Raw genomic sequence first — 9,266 nt, 5'->3', positions numbered from 1 at the left:
TCAAAGAGCTTTAAACGATACCAGACGAGGAATAAGGGTCTAATCTAGCAAAACGATCGGTCATTTTCAAAAAAATACAACTGTATATGCTTTATATAAACAAATGTCTGTCTTCTAAGTGCTTCCGCCAAAACAGCATTTTCGTATTCTCCTTCAACTGTTTGGAAGCCATTGGAGTTACCTATTGACTGGTTCATCTTTGATGATTGTGCCAAAAGATTGGATTTTGTGATCTAATCTGATTTCAGAATCCTTTTTTCTTTTGAATAAACCTTTTTCTAAGATTTGATTCAATCTGATAGCAGAAATTCGATCAGATTATTTTTTGAACAACTGGGCCCAGGTCATTAAAAATGAAAGCAAGTTAATATTCCATGTTTTAGAAATTGCATTGAACTTTTTATTTTTATTTTTTATGGAGGCTGAACTTTATAGAATGTGTACTCCTATAAACGGTAAACACTTGTGTATGAAGAGAGATATTTATTTGCTTATGGCTTCCTGCTTGGATTTAATTCCTAAAGTACTGTGATGTATGGAAGCCTATTATTGCCACATAAGAAAAAACAAAACAAAAACAAACATGCTTTGCTAAAAACATTATTATAACAAAAAAAAAGTCATAATTGTGAGATAAATAGTTGAAATTATGAGGAAAACACTCAAATTTATATATATTAAGTATAATTATGCGTAAAAAAGTTAAAATTATTACATAAAAAGAAAGAAAAAATCACAGATAAAGTCAAATTATGTGATAATTGGCCACCTTATGACATAAATTATGAGAAACAAAGTCATAATTCTGCATAAAAGTTATAATCATAACATTTTTATCATAATTATGCCTTTTTATGTCATACTTATGATCTACCATGAGGATTTTTTTTAATGTTTTTCCCCTTATGTCTTATTTTAAATATGCTCCATTCATCCCACCAATTCTCCGGATTTGTTTATAGTAAGCATTTATTGTACAGTCAAACCAAAATTTATTCAGACACCTTGAACATTTCATTTATTAACAGTTTATTAACTATAGTTAAAAAAAAAAAAAGGTAATAAAATATGACAAGATCTCAAAGTTAAACTGTGTCAGAAAAAAATAATCTTAATTATATCAGATAACACTTCAGCAAAACATGGTCAGTTCAAAGTGTCTGAATAATTTTTGGTTCCAAATTTTTATCAATTTTACTGTTAGTCCACTGTATGAAGATTTCTTTGGTATAATATGTCACAGTTTACTTTATTTTGCCATCATCACTTACATAAATGAACTATAGTGTCCTGCACCCACTAGTAAAAATATATCAAAAATATCAAAAATGTCTGAATAATTTTTGGTTTGACTGTATGTCTCAGTACAGGTAGTACACCACCAGACCATGTCTCATGTATGTCCAAAAGCTGTAAAATTCTATTCTATTCTATTCTATTCTATTCTATTCTATTCTATTCTATTCTATTCTATTCTATTCTATTCCTCTGCAAATATTTGAGAAGGCTGCAGAAATCCGAATGAATCACTATGAGTGGGTGCATTGCTACTTAATGGCCTTGAGAGAGCAGTAGAGCACTTCAGTGTAGAGAGCTGCTGAAAGAGTGTTTATCACAGTTTAAGTGGGGCATGCGTAAAAATAAATAGGAAATGGGTTTAAAGAGCTATTATGAAGAATATAACATGTACAATGATGTTTTCATAGATAAACCTTTTTTCCGCATTCTGAGAAAATAGAGAGAAAAGCATTTTCACATTGCTATCAAGTATCAACCTAATTACACAAAAACATTCTGTAGCAAATATACAAAATCTATGCAAACAGATGCATTAGTTAGAAGTTCTCCATATCCACCAGCTCCTGTTAGATTCCATGCCTCTCTGGACACTTTTATGAACATGAAATATATAACTGCTATACCACACATGCCAGACTCTATACAGTATTTATCCATGTAAATGTAAAGGTGTGAAATTTAGCTTTCTATATTGACACCGTGTCAAGATAGAGTGAAATAATAGTGGATTCCAGGTCTGCATCTCTCAAGGTTATGTTCAGTAATCTTAAGTGCATTCTTCTGTCAGTTTGACACTTTCATTATTTATTTCACACATTTGCTGTTTGCTAAAGATGAATAGAAAGGGAAAAAGCATGTACAGAATGTATCTCAGGAAGCCCTTAATTCATCAAGTGCTCTAGTTTTTTTGTTTGAAATTAAGGACAAGTAACCTCAAATAACATGAAAGAGCACCACTTGTCCATTCTTTGCATCTGGGTGTTCTGAGTGGCAGAAAGCAAAAAAAAAAAAAAATAAATAAATAAATAAATAAGAGTCCTGCTCTTCAGAGACTTGTTTTGTTTTTTGAGGTCACTGACTAAGCACTTGAGGAGAGAAAGCCCTAATGGTGGAAGTGTAAGTAAGGCAGGATGAACCTTTTATTCCGCCTGGTTCAAAGTTTAATATGAGGCATTCTGAAAACATCACCATGTCAGAAAGACGAGGAGGAGGGGAGAGCAAGAGGAGAGCAAACAAACAGTCGTCCCAATCAGTAGTGGAGGATTGCAGTGACTGGGCATGTCAAGAAGCATATGAGATTAATGGAGGCAGGAAAAGACGCCGGCTCAGAGAGCAGCTGGATTTTGGCATTCTTTTCAAAGGGTGACAGGAGGTGCACTGCTTAAACAGAGTTATGTCAATGACTCATTAAAAACCAAGTCCAAATGTTCAACTCACTGTAAACAGGGTTCCTGCTCTGCTGCTGCAACCCTGTGAAGCCTGACATGTAAATAAGTCAGAAAAATCTTGAAATTAAACGATTTATTGAACCTTTAGACAAAAAGTCTGCTTATATTGTTTTTTTTTTTTTTTTTTTTTTGAGTATCATATTTGATACATCAGGATTTTATGACGGTTTCAACAGCAACAACATAAACAAACATTTTGTGGCCCAAACTTAATTTCTGGGGCTCGTACCATGATGGTAGTTGAACAAACTTAGGGTTATAGGATAAGTTTCGAGTTGACAGAACCAAACCACTCAAATCCGGCTTTGTTGGCACCATGATGCTAATCATCAACTTCCTCTGTCAACTCAGGCTTTGATCCTGAGTTTGTGGAGCTTGTGCACATGAATGCGTGACATCAGTAGTGAACAGCCAATCACATTCACTTCTCACGAAAGAGCCAGCGTGATTCAAAACTCTTTTGCTGAAGGTTAAGAGACTGAAGAAAATGAAGTATTTAAACTAATTTACACTGATGAAAATACTTGTCCATGAAAGAGGACAGATAAAAGAAAGTGTCTTGCTCTATCAGTGCAAGTGAAACTTGTGAAGTTAGTTTATATAGTTGATAATAGAGTACCTCAGGGATGACGCGTTTTTGTAGGCCAACCCGGAAGTTAGCGGCGCACGGGTTCCCTCGGTTGAAAGCCTATGCATTTTTCCCATAGACTTTTGGAAAATCGCAGAAAATAAGCTCTGTGCTTAACAAAGGGTTATGACACTTACACGTTTTGTCTATCAAGATAATCTTTACAAGTTAACACAACATTTATAGATTTTGAAGCCTAAATAAAGTTGTCAGATATAAAAAGCTAACAGTAGGACTACAGCACACCATAGTCGCGGATCAACGTCGTCACCACCAAGCTTCCTCAAACTTTATTTAGAAAACAACTTTATTTAATATGATCTGCGCTGTTATTAATACTTATCCACTTTTTCATGAGACATGCTGTCCAAAATGTCCGTTTTTAATGATGACGTCTAAAGTCCCCGCCAAAGGAAGTAGTCCCTTTTAGCAATTTGTTAGCAACCGCCGATTTTAAGACACAGTAAAAGTTTTAAAAAATCACAAGTGTATTATAACTGGTGTGTTTTATGTCATAGATCAAAACGTGAAAGTATTTAGAGGCTTTGTTAACCACAGACCTTATTTCAGGCGATTTAGCAAAAACCCATTCAAAAAACCCATAAACTTGACGGCGTTGGAACCGGAAGTTCTAAAATGCTAACTCGCTTCCGGATTTTGCCTACAAAAATGCGTCATCCCTGAGGCACCATGTGAGGCACTCTATATATAGTGACAGAGACTCAAACATGTAAGGTCACATCATATTTAAAGTTTATTTACAGCTTATTTATATTACATATGATCTGTATATATTAATATTCATTAAAACAAAATGCTTATTAATAACTGTTAAACTAAAATTGCTTGTGTGTAATGGACTAATAATAATATAGATCATATAATAATTATATAAATCATAAAATAATTCTAAGTAATAATCATTAAAGCCAGACAATTTCATTGTTAAATATTTTTTTTGCTATATAGTGACCTTTAAGTTGGAGGAAGAGAAACTGGGGCAGTGACTTTATTGCATTGGATCTGTCAGTGTCAGTTTGCTCACATCTGATTGGTCCAATTTCGGTTTGAGATCTCTAAACCAGAAAATAACCTGCCCCGGAGCAAGTTAGCTGTGAAGCGTAAGTTACTATGGTGATGAACACTGTTAAAAGCCAAGTCACTTTCATGGTACCTAAAACCCAGGATTGGTGCAAACTAATCTGAAACTTTACCTGGCTAGCCAGCTAATCCGGCTTCATGGTACAGGCCCCCGGTAGACTTCCAAAGAATCAATAACAACAGAGTCCCTCTAGAGTAGATTATTTCTGTTAACAAGCAAAATAAATAACAAGTAGGCCTAAATTTCATTAGCTAACAAGTTAAAACTATGTCTAGCCAGTATTATTTTGGGTTACCAGTAGAAGAAAAGAACCGTTACTTGGCCAAACTTAAATGCGACAGAGATTGAATCACTACCAGAGATTGTATATAATGGGGAGATAAGAGGGTCTGTATTTCTTACCATTGGAGAAAGCGTAACGGCTAACTTAATCACATGCGGCACCTCTCAGCCTATCAGGTAATGGCAGTTACGTCAGTCGCAACATTCCCTAGTCTGCCTTCTCTTAAAAAAATAAATTTTTATCATCTTAAAACATGCTGAAGATTGGCAAACAGACTGTCTATTAATTAAATGATTAGCTATTTCCCCACAAAAGCTGTTTAATCAGCATAGTGAATCCTCTCATCCATTGACATCCATTCAAAAAACAGCCTCTGGTCTCCTTCCCTGCGTACCGCCGGGGGGGCGGGGTGTTAGCTTTAGCCGTTACGCTTTTTTGGCTAAACCTTGCAGGTTTGCCTTCCAGTGGCTTTGGTTACTACCAGACCCATTCAACAAACACAGACCGGAAATTAAGAATTGTATAATATCTGACACTGACATTTTAACATGATTTTAAAAAACTGTATGGACAATCAAATAAACCTACAGCCGTTGCCAAAAATATTGGCAGTGACATAAACTTTGTCTTTCGCAAAGTTTTCTGATTCAGTTTTAGATTATTTTGTCACATCTTTCTATACTGGATAACAAAAAGCATTTCATAAGTTTTAATGGTGCCCTAGAACTTTTTTTTAAAAGATGTAATATAAGTCTAAGGTGTCCCCTGAATGTGTCTGTGAAGTTTTAGCTCAAAATACCCAATAGATTTTTTTTAATTCATTTTTTTAACTGCCTATTTTGGGGCATAATTAGAAATGAGCCGATTCAGGGTGTGTGGCCCTTTAAATCTCGTGCTCCACGCCCCAAGAGCTCGCGCTTCCCTTAAACAACATAAAAAAAGTTCAAACAGCTATTATAACCCTCAAAATGGATCTTAACAAAGTGTTCGCATGCAGCATGTCTAACCGCGTAAGCACAGTGTTTATTTTGATGTTTACATTGATTCTGAATGAGTTTGAGGCTGTGCTCCGTGGCTAACAGGCTAATGCTACACTGTTGGAGAGATTTATAAAGAATGAAGTTGTGTTTATGCATTATACAGACTGCAAGTGTTTAAAAATGAAAATAGCGACGGCTCTTGTCTCCGTGAATACAGTAAGAAATGATGGTAACTTTAACCACATTTAACAGTACATTAGCAATATGCTAACGAAACATTTAGAAAGACAATTTACAAATATCACTAAAAATATCATGATTATCATGAATCATGTCAGTTATTATTGCTCCATCTGGCCATTTTTTGCTATTGTCCTTGCTTGCTTACTTAGTCTGATGATTTAGCTCTGCACATCCAGACGTTAACACTGGCTGCCCTTGTGTAATGCCTCGAACATGGGCTGGCATATGGAAATATTGGGGGTGTACACCCTGACTGTTACGTAACAGTCTGTGTTATGTTGAGATTCGCCTGTTCTTCGGAGGTCTTTTAAACAAATGAGATTTATATAAGAAGGAGGAAACAATGGAGTTTGAGACTCACTGTATGTCTTTTCCATGTACTGAACTCTTGTTATTTAACTATGCCGAGGTAAATTACATTTTTGAATCTAGGGCACATTTAAAGGCGAAAACATTCAATATGTGCAAAGAGTCAATAATTACAGTGTTGACCCTTCTTTTTCATAACCTCTGCAATTCACTATGGCATGCTGGGTATCAGCTTCAAATCCTGACTGATGGCGATCCATTCTTGCCTTATTAGTTCTCAGAGTTGATCACAGTTTGTGGGCTTCTGCTTGTCCACTCACCTTTTAAGGACTGACCACAGGTTCTCTATGGAATTAAGATCCAGAGAGTTGCCTGGTTACAGATCCAAAATTTCAATGTAATGATCTCCAAGCCATTACCACTCTTGCCTTGTGACAAGGTGCCACATAATGCTCACAAATGCACGGATTATCACTATATTGCTCCTGGATAGTTGGAAGAAGTTGCTCTTGCAGGACGTTTTGATACCACTCTTTATTCATGGCAGTGTTTTTGGCCAGAATTGTGAGAGAGCCTCCCTTGGATGAAAAGCAACAGTGTTTGCACGACACTGGACTCATGGTAGCTCTCACCATTTCTTCACCATACAATCAATTTTCCAGATGTCCCAAACAGTCGGAATGTCCAAATCTGCTTCATCTGAGAAAATATATTTGCTTCTGCTGTCCAATCCTTGCAGAATTGATGTTTTTCTTGGAGAGAAGTGACTTCTTTGCTGTGCTTCTTGACATCAGGCCGTTGTCCAAAAGTCTTTGCCTCAGTGTGTGTGTGGATGTCAATATTGAGCAGCTTTGCACTGGTGGTGACACAATTCCAAAGCTGATTCCTCAGGAGGAGACAGTCCTGGCACTTGCTGAATGCTCTGGGATGTCCTGAAGCCTTCTTCACTGCAGTTGAACCTCTCTCCTTGAAGTTCTTGACGATCCGGTAAATGGTTCTTTCAGGTGCAATATTCTTTGCTGCAGTTTCCTTGCATGTGAGGCCATTTTGATGCAAAGCGATGATGGCTGCACATCTTTCTTTGGAGGTAACAATTGCTAACACAATGAATAAGAAGCTTCTTCCCTTCTTTTATACCAATCAGCCTGCTCTTGTAATCCAATCAGAATCAGCACTCGTTCACATAGTTTCCCATGTGCTGATCAAATGATGCACTCTGCATATTAATCTAGAAACAATTTGATTAAACACCACACCAACTGAAGCAGAAAACATGTTTATGTCACTGACAATACATCTTTAAGTTGCTTCAATCCAGTAAATGTTCATCTTGAAATATTTTAATATAAGTTATTCTTATATTTACTTTATAAAAAATCAGATTTCACAGCAAAAAGACATATGTACCATGACCGGACAGAGGATGTTTTTAGAATTATACTAAAAGGCCTTTAGCTTGCTTAAAAACATAAACTATCAGTCAGACAACAGAAGGCACTTCGTGGATTCTGGAGAACAGGTTTTTCAGCAAAGTTTTTATTATGATGATAATACAGAGGCCTTAGAAATTTGCATATCAAATATGACACAGTATAGGGTTAAAGGAATAGTTCACCCCAAAAACAACATTCTTTCATCATTTACTCATATTCATCCAAACCTGTATGGCTTACTTTCTTTCTTCTGTGGAACATAAAAGAAGATTAAACCTTCTGAAGAGGTTTTTGTTCATATAAGATGTCAATGGTGTCAAAAATAACATGAATCCCTACTGATTTTTTCAAAATATCTTCTTTTGTTTTCTACAAAAGAAAGAAATCATACAGGTTTGGAATGACATGAGCGTAAGTAAATGATGACAGAATATTCATTTTTAGGTGAACGTTCATTTAAAATTTTTGGAGAGTGGAAAGACTGAGAGTTAGTTGAAAGGATACATCGCCTTTAAGACAGAGCCTACCACAAACAAATTGGATTAGTCACCAAGGTGCATGAATAACACTGCAGGATATTTGGTTTGCACATCACTGAAATGAAGTTAGAGTGAGAACAGTGTGACCCTGATGAAGTAAACTCAAAAACAACCGAGTGAACATTCTCATGGGAAATTTAAACCTTCATACAAAATAAACTGGCTAGTTACATGATAAGTGATCTATCAGTAATAGAGAGTGTTTTGGGAAAGAATCTCACACATTCTACATGCACTGCAGTGAGTCACTAATAAAGAAAGTGCATTTCAGTAGAACAAATAAATAGTTTGTGGTTGAAAGTGGAAACATATTTCATATTTTTACAAATTACTACAGCTGCTCCATTTGATCAGACAGTTTTTATGCCAATGAATTTAAAAATGGAGCTCTTAGTGTTGAAACCAAACTGCAGTGCGGCTGATAAGTCTAGAGGCGCTTTTTTTTTTTTTTTTTTATAAATAAATAAATACAATTAGCCTATTTCTGAAATTCCCTTTATCCAAATTTTAATATCATGTGTAATAATCTAATTGAAACAGAGGATGAAAATCAAGGCTGCCCGGTGTGAGAAAATGTGGTGGCAGATTATCCGCATTAGCATTCTTACTGGATTTTAAAAGAACCAGTAAGAAAGGGATTAATGTGCATGTACAATGTAAAATATAGAACCTTCTGTATGAATAGCGCAAGTCATTTTTATGTTAAAAATTAGTTGAAATTCCAATTAAAGATACAAAATTAATCACAGAGCTCAGGAGGATAAACAACACAAGGTCACAATTAAGTTCACACATTCCACAGCATTATGAAAAGCACGTTTTGAGGTTAAACATCTCAACCCATCGAAAATTAATAGGGTTTTCTAGTCTTATTTAGACAGGTATTTATAGACCAAGTCATTTTGCAATGCCAATGAGGCATCTTAATGATGTAGTGTGTGTCTGAGTGTGTTTGCTAATGTGCCCTCCACCTCAGTGCATACTGAAAATGAGTCTATTACT

Source organism: Megalobrama amblycephala, linkage group LG20, assembly GCF_018812025.1.
Source record: "Megalobrama amblycephala isolate DHTTF-2021 linkage group LG20, ASM1881202v1, whole genome shotgun sequence".
Lineage (NCBI taxonomy): Eukaryota > Metazoa > Chordata > Actinopteri > Cypriniformes > Xenocyprididae > Megalobrama > Megalobrama amblycephala.
This window is presented reverse-complemented; position numbering follows the sequence as displayed.